Below are 12,677 nucleotides of genomic sequence, written 5' to 3' on the forward strand. Positions count from 1 at the left end.
TCTCTATGCTTAGAACAAAACTTTAGAACTTTAGAACACTGGAGCTGGAATGTTAGAGAGACATCTTTAAGCTTGGAATATTAGACCAAATGTTTTTAGCTAGAACCTTAGGCTGGAGTATCAGGTCTGGATGCTTAGCCATGCAACATTAGAACTAAAAGTGTATCAGGATTGAATTCTATGGCCAGAAATTTCAGCCTGGACTTTGAGCCGGCACTTGGATTGGAAAATAAGCACTGGAAGTTTAGCGGGAACTTCTGGCTAGAACTTCAGGCATGAGAAGGCGGGTCTGGAACTTCAAAAGTCTCAAAATTAAGGCCTGGAATTTGAGGCTGTGTAGCAGAGCCTGGTAATCAAAGCAGGAACAAATATTCCTCTGAAGCATGGCATAGACATGATTATTTCAATGTTACAAATATACACAAGGGTCACTGATTTCACAGAACAACAGAATAAAAAAAAAATCCAGATGTCCAGAAACGCCAAATTTACAGGCAATATTTTATTTTCTCTGCTTGGGAAAACACTCTCTAAAGATTCAAAGAAAGTGTTAGCTAATTAGAGCTAAACAAAGTTTTCCCTTTTTTATGCTCCTTTTTATGCTTCCTTGCATTGTACCATCTGACTTCTTCGGCTTTCATGTCACTTCATTACTTTTAATTTATTAATGTCCGATAGTTAATGTGCCAAAAATGTCAGATTCAAAAGCTGAGAAAATGGGCCACTTCTGCACTCGGGAGGGGAGGCTCAAGCTGTTTGGAGCCTGTTGTTTTGGCTCAGGGGGTTGTGAGAGGGAACAAGGGGTGCGATGGAGGGAGTTTATCCATCTTTCGCCATCTCACACACACATACACACACACACTCACCACATCCTCTGCGCCAGAGGATGCAACTATGCACAAACTGACTTACACTTCTCAGAACTCAGGCCAGACAGAAAGAAGTTTCTTCTTGAGCAAAACACACACACACACACACACAGTTATTTACCAGTGAACAGTAGAAACAAATAAGCAGAGAGTTGGACCAAAAACTATTTTTAGTCTCCAAGGACAAAGTTTTATCATTTATAATGTATTATAAAGTTATATGTTTTGTTCGCTTGATTAATGATAAACAAATGCAATTCAAGAACACAATTATTCAATATCTAATTAAGAAAAATGCTTCTTGTAAGCTCACATCCTAGCCAGATCGAGCACCAAACCTCTGATACCTGATTTATTCTTAAACCTAAGGCACATCTTGACTGATCCTGGTTTAAAGTGCTGGATGTTGGTTTCCATGATGTAATTACATTAATCGAATGAAGTCATGTGCTTACAGCTCAGGTTTAGTCTCATTAATCGATCGTGTGCCCTTGACGCCTGTCTCTCTCCTATCACAGCTGATCGATCACGAATTGATTGGCCAGACGTCCGGACTTCCTGCTAAATCAAAGTATTTTCAGTACAAAGATGCAGTGCAGGCAAAATGCCGACGAAATTTATTGAAGTTCTAGTTTAAGTTGAATAAGTGTACTGTGGAGTGTGTGTGTTTATATATAAATATATAATCATGTGACAGGTCAAGAAAAACAAATGCGATCTCAGCGACTTGGTTTCTTCTCTGCAGCAGATCTGGTTTCAGAAACTGCTGATTTCCTGCAATTTTTACACAAATCAGTCTCTGGAGTTTACACACAATGTTGTGAGAAACAAAATGCCTCCATTGAGTGGCAGTTATGTGGACTGCGACATTTTTTTTTTCCAATTTTCAACCATCCCACTGTTGTAGCCTTGATGTATTTGGACGTGTTGTGCGTTCTGAGATGCTTTTCTGCTCTGCACAGTTGTAAAGAGTAATTACTTGAGTTCTTTGCCAGACTACTACAGCAAATTTCCTCTGATTTCTCTCAACAACAACCAACATCAGCAGCTCAATGGACGGTTTTTTGTCACACCATTCTGTGTAAACGCAGTTTCTGAAAAGCACAAAACAGCCCACTGGCACTATCAACCATGCATCAGTTGCAAAGATCACAGAGATCATGCAGTTAATTCTGAATTTGATGTTTGATGGGAAATGAAGTTTTGCACTGCTGCCACAAGATTGGCTGATATAAATAACTGGATGAATGAGCAGGGTGTCTCAGGAACATAACACTGTAATTATAGGAGTAAATACGCACTATAAGTAATAAAAGTAACATGATTATTGTTCGATTTGTATATGGACATTTACATGAATCAGTTAACTACTGATTAACAAATGTGCTCGCTAATTAGCTACCAATTATCCAGCCCTGGCAAAGATGAGTGTAAACGGCTTATTAGCTCACGTTCTCCTTCACAGGACTCAAGCCATGTCTCGCTCAACATAGAGACAATAGAGTCTCTACAAAAATACAGTCACCTCATTTTACACACACACACACACACACACACACACTCATCGGTTCACTCACACGCTCAATACAGAACTATGGTTTCTATAGTAACCTTTTGCTGTACAGAGTGTTCAAGAGGCTATTTCTTGTGTCATTTGCCCATTTGATTAATTATGGCTTTGTAAGAGAGAATACGGTGAAGCTAAACACTCTCCCCAACACTCACACACACACCATCCACTGCTCCACAGATCCTGAGCTGGGAGTCCATGCAGGGGGACAAACAGGGATATTGTTCAGCCAGGGATAGACCCTTTTACCCCCTCCTGTGGCTGGGGTCCCATGGAGCTGGAGGTTAGAGAAACAAAATGAGCGTCTGCTCTAATGAGCCACTGCTTGTCAGCTACAGTTAAAGAGAGGGAGGAACAGGAGAGAAATTGAGCGAGAGAGAGAGAGAGAGAGAGAGAGAGAGAGAGGGAGAATGGGAAAATAGTCCAGGGCCTAGTCTTGGGCTGAATAATACTTTAGTATCATTGCGATTTAGTCCTTTCTAGTCCCAAGTCCCTACATTTAGGGCTGATGTTAATGTACAAAAATACAAAAATTTAAATATAAAAGTATTTTTGACCTGTTCACATTTTCATCCTTTGTAAAAAGACTTTAAAAAAAATCTCAATCATTAACTATTGTGAAATCACTAAATATACATTTTCAAATATTACTATAAAATTCAAATATTACTATAAAATTGAGCTCAGGTGTAGGCTTAAGATATTTCTTTTGAGAGTCTTTTGCTAAATTTAGCTAAAGGCACACAACTGACTATTATATAATGTCAAAAGTGTCCACGGCTGTTTATCAGTAAATGCTTTTCTGTGTAATAAACATGACATTTTATCCAACTGCTACATCTAGGGGGAGGAAAGCAGGCATCCTTACTTTGAAGCATGGTGGTAGAAGCATCAAAACAAACACATTTAAAACTACAGACTCGACTGAAACATTAAGGAAAATGGTCAACATTCAACCGGAGTGACATTTTACCACACAATGTCCTTAGCACTGCAGAGTCAATAAATGTCTTTATAACATTCACTTTTTTAATCCTTGTCAGACTTCATATATTCAGGTTTGCTACACATGACACTGCCCCCTAGTGAAACTGTCCACTTTATAAGCATCTGCACAGGACACACGTACACGATCAGAGTATAAATAAGTCCTTAGTTACGTTCACACACACTGTCCTCTTTCATCCTGAAACACAAACTAACAGACTAGACTTACTTTCTCATCTTAAATTCAGAGTGACAGACATCAGAGGACGTTAGCTCTAGATGTCTTTCTTAATCTCTTGTGATGCGTTATTTGGGTTATTTTTAGATTTCAAGCTATTATTTGAAATGTCTGAAATTCTTTCTCTTATACTTCCTCCAGTAGCAATGTTCATCTCTGTTTGAATGAAGCCTTTCGAAACATGCCTTAAGTGGTTTAACTCTTCTCAGGATATCAGGTGTTGACACACAACCTGGGAGCTTGTTTACATATGCACAGGCCTGGTAACTCTAGGTGAGCATTTAGCTTCCACTCTATAGACTTGATAAATAACTCATGAAGGAAACTTTAATGGCAAGGAGAACAATAAGCCCGAGTTACTTTAGAAGGAAAATCAGTTCACCATATCACCTGACTGAGAAACAAATGAATTACATCATAGCTGAAATCAAGAATGTGGGTTTGTAAGAGTCTATGAACATTTAGTCGGGAAAAAAAAATCCCTAATGAGGGACTCATTTGCTTCAGTTACATGGTAAACTTGTACATGGTAAACCAAAAGTTATCAAGATTGGCATGGTACTATCTCTGACCTATTAGCATTTAGGAGTAAATTGTATTGCCTATATGCCAGTGTTGCTTAAGCACATCAGTGAACAACAGTAGTAGCTTGTGACAAGAGCAACAATTACAGCAACAACTCAACACAGCTATTCAATGCCTTCAGCAGCAGATGATCGGTTTACATGGAACCAAGCCAGTACACCAGAACATACAGGCTTAGTCACATTTCCAAGATTAACATACTCAAACGGTGGTGCACTGCTCTCTAATGCATATAAGCAGAGCTTGAAAAGTGGTTGGAACTGAAAGAGTTATATTTATATTCAAACCTATCCAAGGAGGAGTTGCACTATTGCCTGGGATGAGTCCTCCATACCTCTGAGGTATAGTATACATACATGTATTCAGCAAGAGGGCAGCATTGTGATGTAGGTTCCAGCAGTGCTGCCTCATGCCTCTCTACTCTCTGTGTGGAGTTAGCATGTTCTCACCATTTTCACAAGGATTTAATCTGGTATGTCCAGTTTCCTTTCACTATCCAAAAATCTGCAGATTGCACATGTGTGGATGTGTATTCACAGGGTACCCAATGGACTAGAGTTCAAACTTAAATGAGTTTTCTCACTTTGCAACTAGAATTGACGGGACAGACTCCAGATCTACTATGACCCTGACCAGAATGAAGCAGTTACTGTAAGTGACAAGACCTCTGAAGGCATGCTGTGGTATCTGGTACCAAGACATTAGCAGCAGATCCTTTCATTCCTGTAGGTTGTGAGGTGAGGCTTTCATGGATTGAGCTTCTTTGTCCAGATGCTCCAAAGGACAGAGATCTAAGAAATTTGGAGGCCATTGCAACATTTGGAGGCCATTGACACAGAAATCTCTCCTGGCATGAATTTGCTTGAAACTTCCTTGCACAAGCTTTCGAGACCTTCTGTTGACACCTTTCTAGAGCGTTCCCATTCTTAAACTAACTTAAAATGTTAGTATAGGGGTGGGTATCTCTGCCTGTCAGGGTTTGATTCCCTGACGGAGAGGCTGTAGGTTTTGGAGCAGTTTAAAGATGAAGGCTCCAGGTTATTGATCAGAAGGTCAGGGGTTCAAGCCCCAGGACTGACAAGCTGCCACTGTTGGGTCCTTGAACAAGGCTCTTAACTCTCTCTTCTCCTAGGGTGTTGTGTCATTGCTGACCCTAGCTTGCTAACAAGAAGAAACCAATTTCACTGTGCTGTGATGTACATGTGACAAATAAAGACTTATGTCCTGTCCAACCTGTGTACTATCATCAGTACTGTCTGCCATCAAGTATTTTGAAAAGTCTATTATATGATTGTACGTGTGTGTGTGTTTTGTGGATTGGACGTATGGCTGTGTTCACACTGTGGTTGAGTCCTCATTGGCAGCACATATGTCTTGTTCTTTTCCGTTCCCACCATTCTGAGGATACGCAAAGCCGCTCTCAGACAATAGCAGCCATCTGGCTATGCTTTATTATTTTACACTGAGGTACACATGCACCATCATTTGATTGATAAATCTGAAGCTCCATCACTATTATCACTGTCATCCAGCCCTGAATATACCTGTCATTTGATGTATAAGTAAAGTATGAACCACTCAAAGGATTGAAGCTTAAAAAGGTTTAATGTTTTTAGACGCTTTCATGCTGGTATTAAAAGTGACATTAACATTCCTGACCATAGATTCATCAGCTATGAGCTATTTAAGTGTCAGATACTTCAACGGTTATATGCAATACCATAATTTGTGTGTGTTAATGCCTGCTTTTATTTTTAAGTAAACATAATTTTACTTCATAGTGGAATAACTGGAATAGAGCAGGTCACATATTTATTTGATTTCTTTATCCCCAAAACCAAATGGTGTCTCTGGTTTCATTCTCAGGTCAAAATAAACTAAATAACCTGCATATTAAAGTGAAGTGGTGTCCTTTTTCATCTTTAGTAGAGAAAATAAGCCAAGCATGTGAAGTTTTTCTAAAGGTAAGCCAACAACATAAAATTCAGCCTTGTTAATGGTGACAGATATGATATCCACAGATGTAATGCACAGACCAAGGCGAAAATACAGGCACAGATGCTTCATTAAAAGAGAGCTGCAAGTCATTGCTCATGAGCACATGCTCTCTCATCAGTGCCATATGCACACGTGTCCATCATGTCATCCAACCCTGTTATTCCTGTTCTGCTATAATTCCATACAAGACACACCAATCAGACATAACATTAAAACCTACAACATAATATTGTGTAGGTGTTCATTGTGCCCACTAAATAGTTCTGACCCTTCGAGGCATGGGGTCCACAAGACCTCTAAAGGTGTCCTGAGGATCAGATTATAAGGTGGAGCCTCTGTGGATCCAACACATCTCATAGACGCTTGATCAGATTGCAATGTAGGGAATTTAGAGGTCATGTCAACACCTCAAGGTCATGTTCCTCAAACCATTTCTGAACAGTTTTTGCAGCGAAGCTGAACGAGGCTTCATTACATTCATTAGATAATAACTATAGTATAATCTAATCAAAAGTATGTTTTGATAATTAAATAATAAAAAAAAAACTGTTGGTGGAACATTCAGGCTTTGGGATGCTTCTGAATGTGGGTCATGTGGTGCTCGTGTGGTTCTGTTGAGGCTGGTTGGGTTGCTGTTATTGTTATTATGGTGACAGGTGGGGTGAATACAGTAATATTGGTGTTAACCCTCCCTCCCTGGTGCACTAATCCCAGTGATAGAGTTCTGGCTAGAGGGAGGATGGCCAGCTGTTGATGGTCAACTCAAGTCAATGTGAGAGAGGAGATGTTTCCAACCAGCCATTTCACTAATTCTAAGCACGCTGATGCATGTTTCCACTAAACTGTGACCTGATATTCCTCAAGTCACTCAGCTAGTCATGTAGATTTGTGTGACACATACAAACTCATCATGATTTTGGATGTTCTGGTTTGTGATTTGTGCGTATGGAAGTTGATTAAGTGTGTATGTTTCCTCACACAGCTGTGGGCAGCTGCTACTGTATAAACGTAGTACCAATACTAAGCAATTTAAATGTTGTGGAAACAAGCGCACCAATGGATGTATGAAAAGTATACAGCATGGTATGAAGAAGTGCGGCTGTGGCTGATTTTCTTCTAGCCCAGACTGTAGACTCAGTAACATTTGTAAATCGTGAAACTAACAGAAGACAGTCAAATTGTAAATATATTATTTATTACTGAGGATATTTTTTTCTTTTGGTTCAACAAGTGAGCTGCTTAGCATATTTTCTAGTAGAGCAATTTGTAGTTCCACCTTTACAAGTGTGTTTGTAATATTTTGTCCTGTTACTATACACTGATGATATTGTACCTCTATGTATGTAACTCGAGCTACAGATAGATTGTAGCTCTCCAAACTAACATCACAGGTACAGACATAACAATTATGAATGTTGTTAAACAATAAAACAACACTAGCAATCTTCCATGATTGTGTTATCTGTGGATGTTTGTGTTTGCGCTGAGGCAGTTCGGATCCTACACAGTCAACGCTTACATGCTCATTCATTTGCATTTTGTCTAGACGTGACATCACAATTTATCCTTTTGTTTTGAGTAAACAATATGTATTGACCCCACTTCGGCAGACAGAGGAGGGGGGGGTGAACATCTACAGCTACAGAGAACAACAACATGAAGCGCTCTTTTGTCTTCTGAGGAACAACCCGCTGGAGAATCAGCAGAAAAGCTTCTGATCTTTTCTCCAAAGTAAAAGCTTAAATCTTAAATATTCATGAGGAACAAAGTGTTCAAAATAGTTAATTTTTATGACGGTCCCAATAACGAGGCTTAGAGACGAAGGGTGCATGTCGACTGAAAGTGGAGTTGAATCATCAGTGTAAAAAGGGCAGCCTGAGAGAAGCTTCAGAGAACAAACGAACTGTGCTCTCGTTAACAGATGCGGTGTCCAGAGAAGCAAGCTTAATGATGACATCATCAAGAGGGCATGGCCAGACAAAATCAATGCAATAACCGTTAAAAGAGTGCTTTGAAAAGTAGGGGATTATTAAATTGAACACATGAATTGAATGTGTTTCTTGCCAAACTTTTATTATATAAAATAAAAGTCAAATACTTTAAAATACATGAAATAAATAACAATAGATATGTTATATGTTATATAAATGTTAAGCCTTATTTGTTCCTTGTCTAGAAAGTAAAAAAAATTCTTCAGCTGTAATAAAAAAGTAGAATATAATTTTACACATGAAACAATTTGAATCTAATATTTGAATAATTCATAAACTGAATATTTAACAAGTTTTTTTTTTTTAATTAAGTTTGTAAGTCCCTCTATTGGTCAACACCTGACAAATAAAATCAGAAAAATAAAAACAATTAAAAAAGGGCAAAATTATAACTGAAATATAAAATGCTGTGACTTAAAAAAAAATGTGTAAAAAATATTATAATTTGAAAAAAAATAATTCTTATATTTTTATCAAAATGGAATATTTATATTAAAGAACGACGATCAGTCAATAAATTGCTGCATAATAACAATAACAATAACATACAAAGGGTTCACAATGCCCTGCTTGTTAGTTCAACATTACTTTTGCCAACTGTGCACGCTAGTTAGTGCTCTTTAAATGGAAGGCTTTATGAAAATACAGCCCAATTAGGGACTAATGAGTGTGAGCAGCGCTGGCATAGAGAGGTCGAGGGCATGGGTTTGAGACGAGGAGGGGGGGTCATGAGGATATACAAAGCTACAGACGCTTCTCTTTCTCCCTCTCTATCTCTCTGTGTCACTTCGTTTGTGTCTGTCTTCAACCCATGACATCCACTGAAGTGATGTCATTGTGAATTAGACAACAAAAAAAAATCCCTTTTGTTGTGGTGAATGTGTGTATTTGCTGTTAAACTTGTGATGTGTCGGTTTTTATTATGACAACATTACACGTCTTATTAACTATAAGAAAAAAAAGATAAAGTGTTTATAGCTGTTATGTAATGTAAGTGATTACAGGACGTCACTGTAAACGGTGTCTCTATCTGTTTCTCTTTAATTAAATACAAAAATGATAGAAATTCATGTGTTGAGGAAGATCATGTGTTTTCTTCCTTACATAACCATGAATATTGGTCTCATACTGGTCATGTTGTAGTAGAAAGCTGGAGAATTCATATCCTGCAAATCCTAGCGTGTATATTTATACAAGAAAAACCTTTCTGTATAAATCACAGCCTACAACATGGGAAAGACAGAGCGCTAAATTGACTGATTTAATAAAGTATACTGTATATTGTTTGTATATTATGTGGACATCAGTCTGAAGGTCCATCATCACTGACTGCATCAATATCCTAATGTCAACAACATGGCAGATTTCACACAGTGTGTTTTTCTATTCTGTCTTTTAATCCACTGCATCTGTAAAGACCTGTTTATTAAGATAAAGTGGACGTCTTTGGGTTGATTACTTAATTTTATTGCCAGAGTTTATAACAATAAAGCACAATAACAATAATAGTTCTTTGAGTCCATAAAATAAATCCAATCCATTAAAGGTCTTTTTATATCCAAAAAAATAGATTAAAAAAAGTGACTCATTTCTTGTAGGATAATCTGATATGGAGTAAAACATTTCCCAATATGGTGTCCGGTTACAGTAAATATCTCACCTGGATTCTGTAGAGTCTGTACTTTCCTTGCTGAGGTAATCATTAAAACAGTCATACACTCAAGCCCGTAGGTCTCTGAATGAAATTTCATTTGTATAGTGGTTTTACCGATAGACATCTTCACCCAAAAGGGCTCATCCTCCTCTGAGTGCTTCTACTGTATCCCTCTAACATATTTAGTACTGCTTGCTTCATCTCTGTAATTCACAGAAAGATTTACTTCACCTCTGTCTCCTTAGCGTACCCAGCTTTATCTACATTCAAATTTCTGCTTTGTACAGAGCTATACAAATGTGAACGAATTAAAAATAAAATTTAGATGCCAAGCGTTTGTGTCTATTGACTCACATGGCTATATTTGTGATGCATTACCACACACTCCTCCCTCTCTGATAAAATAACTCCATCTGAACGTATGAAACAAATTTAGAGCTTAAAATTTGAATAAATTCGACTTAAGTATTCAAGAACGTAGAACGCATTCAACAAAAAAGGGAAACGTGCCTAAATTTCTCTTCCTGTGTGATTAATAGAGATTAGGTTTAAATCAGAGATTAGACAAAGGGGGCGGGGTTAACACCCATACCTTTTTCTTCCAGCTGATTCATTTGAAATCCAATAAAATCAGAATTCCTACATATTTTGCATAAAATCTTGTGGTTCATCAGAGAAGTCCAATTTAAATGTATATCTTGAGAGCCTCCCTTTCGGTGAGTGTCTTATTTCATCTCAAAGCCATGTGATTTCATCAAGGCCATGTCACTTTAGTGACACCTGCTATGCATATTGAGAAATATCAATTGCTAAGAAAAACAGAATCCTCAGTATTGTGCAAACCATCTCTGGAAACCTAATCAAGGTTTAAGTAGAGTATGATTTTTTTCTGAAGCCAGCATAGAGAGGATGAGCAAATGTAATTGAAAAACAAATCATGAAATAAACAAGGAGACAGGTTGCGACGCTCGGCCCGTCTTTCTGACTTTGAGAGGAGTTACACCAAATAAGATCAGTGACATTGGGAGGGTCATCAATACTCAGGTCACGAATGCTCTCTCATCATCTCAACATGGCTCAGGATCAGTATTTAATTATATTACAGGATGTCTGGCCATATCCACCTTCCCAATGTCAAGCACCGCTCTATCACAGGTCTGTAAGAGATATGTGAGGTGGAGCTCATATTACAGTGATGTCACGGTGATGAGTCACTCTGTACATTTTTGTATATTGCTTTTCAAATTAGGAATGAGACGAGCATAAGAGGATCTTTATGAATATAGCAGCGGTTCTTATAAGTTAGATACTATACTATCCAGGTACGATTACCACTGAAACACTAAGCTTAACCCCAGGTGATGATTGTTTTTAAACCCTGCTTTTAGCCCTTGGGTAGAGGAACATTTCACACATGTAATTTATAAGTGATAGTATTTTATCTGGGGTTAAAATAGTTCTTTTTCATTGTTAAACCATACATTATGCTGCCAAACGTGTACAATGTGAAACAATGCAATGTTAGAATGTTACGGCTAGTTGCTTAGCAACAGACACCCTATCAAAAATTAACATTGTGTTCCTCATGTCACGTGAAAACCAGGACGTATCAACACAGCCAAAAACAGCTTGGTAGCGTCAAACGGCAAAATACTGAACATCATGGAAGTACAGGTTGTAGTTAAGGGGAAATACGCGACAAACTTTAAAAGACCAAATAAGATGATGAAGCTGTGAAAGATAAACTGCTTCAGTGCAGAACAACAGACCTGAGCTTTCTTTTCCTCACTGATGTGAAACAGCGAGTCGAACTGCACACTGTACTGATGCATTCATGGATTTTGATGCACAAATATGCAAATAAGAAGAAGGTAAAGCCGTGTGTTAAGAAAATACAGTTTGAAACGTCAGATTTTAAAGAACCAGGATCGATTATTAATCCGATTGACTGTTAATCCCAGGTAGAGTAGGAACAGTGTGAAACCTCAAACTACAATAACCCAGGATAATATTTACCCGTAGTTTACTAGAACCCAGGGGAAATATTTCATCTTTGAGGATCCCCAGCCAGCGTGAGGAACCCAACTCCTCCCAATCTGACAGAGCTCAGCTGTCTGAAAACGTATTAAAGAAGGGAATGGACTCCATTTTGGAAGTACCAAATGAGGAAGAACACTGTATTGGATATCTTTTACTAGAGACACTACATGATCAGGTCCATATCACTTACACGCACACTGTGGTAATTTGGGTATAAGTAGCGTATTAGGATGACTAATTAATCGCTATTGTGAAGCCTCGTCTTTTCTACAGGTGTTGCAGAGAGATTAGGCGAAACACGATCAGCACTGCCCTACAGGCAAAGTCTCAATGCGGCAAATCACTGAGGCTGAGCCACACAAGTGGCGATGAATTAATGCCTGGTGTTAAGTGTGATCTGCGTAGTCGATCATGTCGTATATAAACAGCATATAGTTAATGCTTATGATGCATAGACAGGTTGTTGTGTGTTTTAGAGAACAGTATTGAGAATAATTCATACCATAAAATCTTCTAAAAAAAAATAAAATAAAATCTTTCTCCAGAGATGACAATACAAGGCAAGGCAAAATAAAAAGTATGCGGAGCAAATGATGATGTATCCGTGATGATGGAGAGTTTTACTTTATGAAATTAAGAGAAAAACAGCAATACAGTCACTAAATGTGGAAATAAAGAATAGTGAAAAAGTATATATTACTTTTGCCTTTTTCTCGGTTTTTTTGGGGGCAGTGTATTCATAGGT

The sequence above is a fragment of the Hemibagrus wyckioides genome, linkage group LG22 (assembly GCF_019097595.1).
Source record: "Hemibagrus wyckioides isolate EC202008001 linkage group LG22, SWU_Hwy_1.0, whole genome shotgun sequence".
Taxonomy (NCBI): domain Eukaryota; kingdom Metazoa; phylum Chordata; class Actinopteri; order Siluriformes; family Bagridae; genus Hemibagrus; species Hemibagrus wyckioides.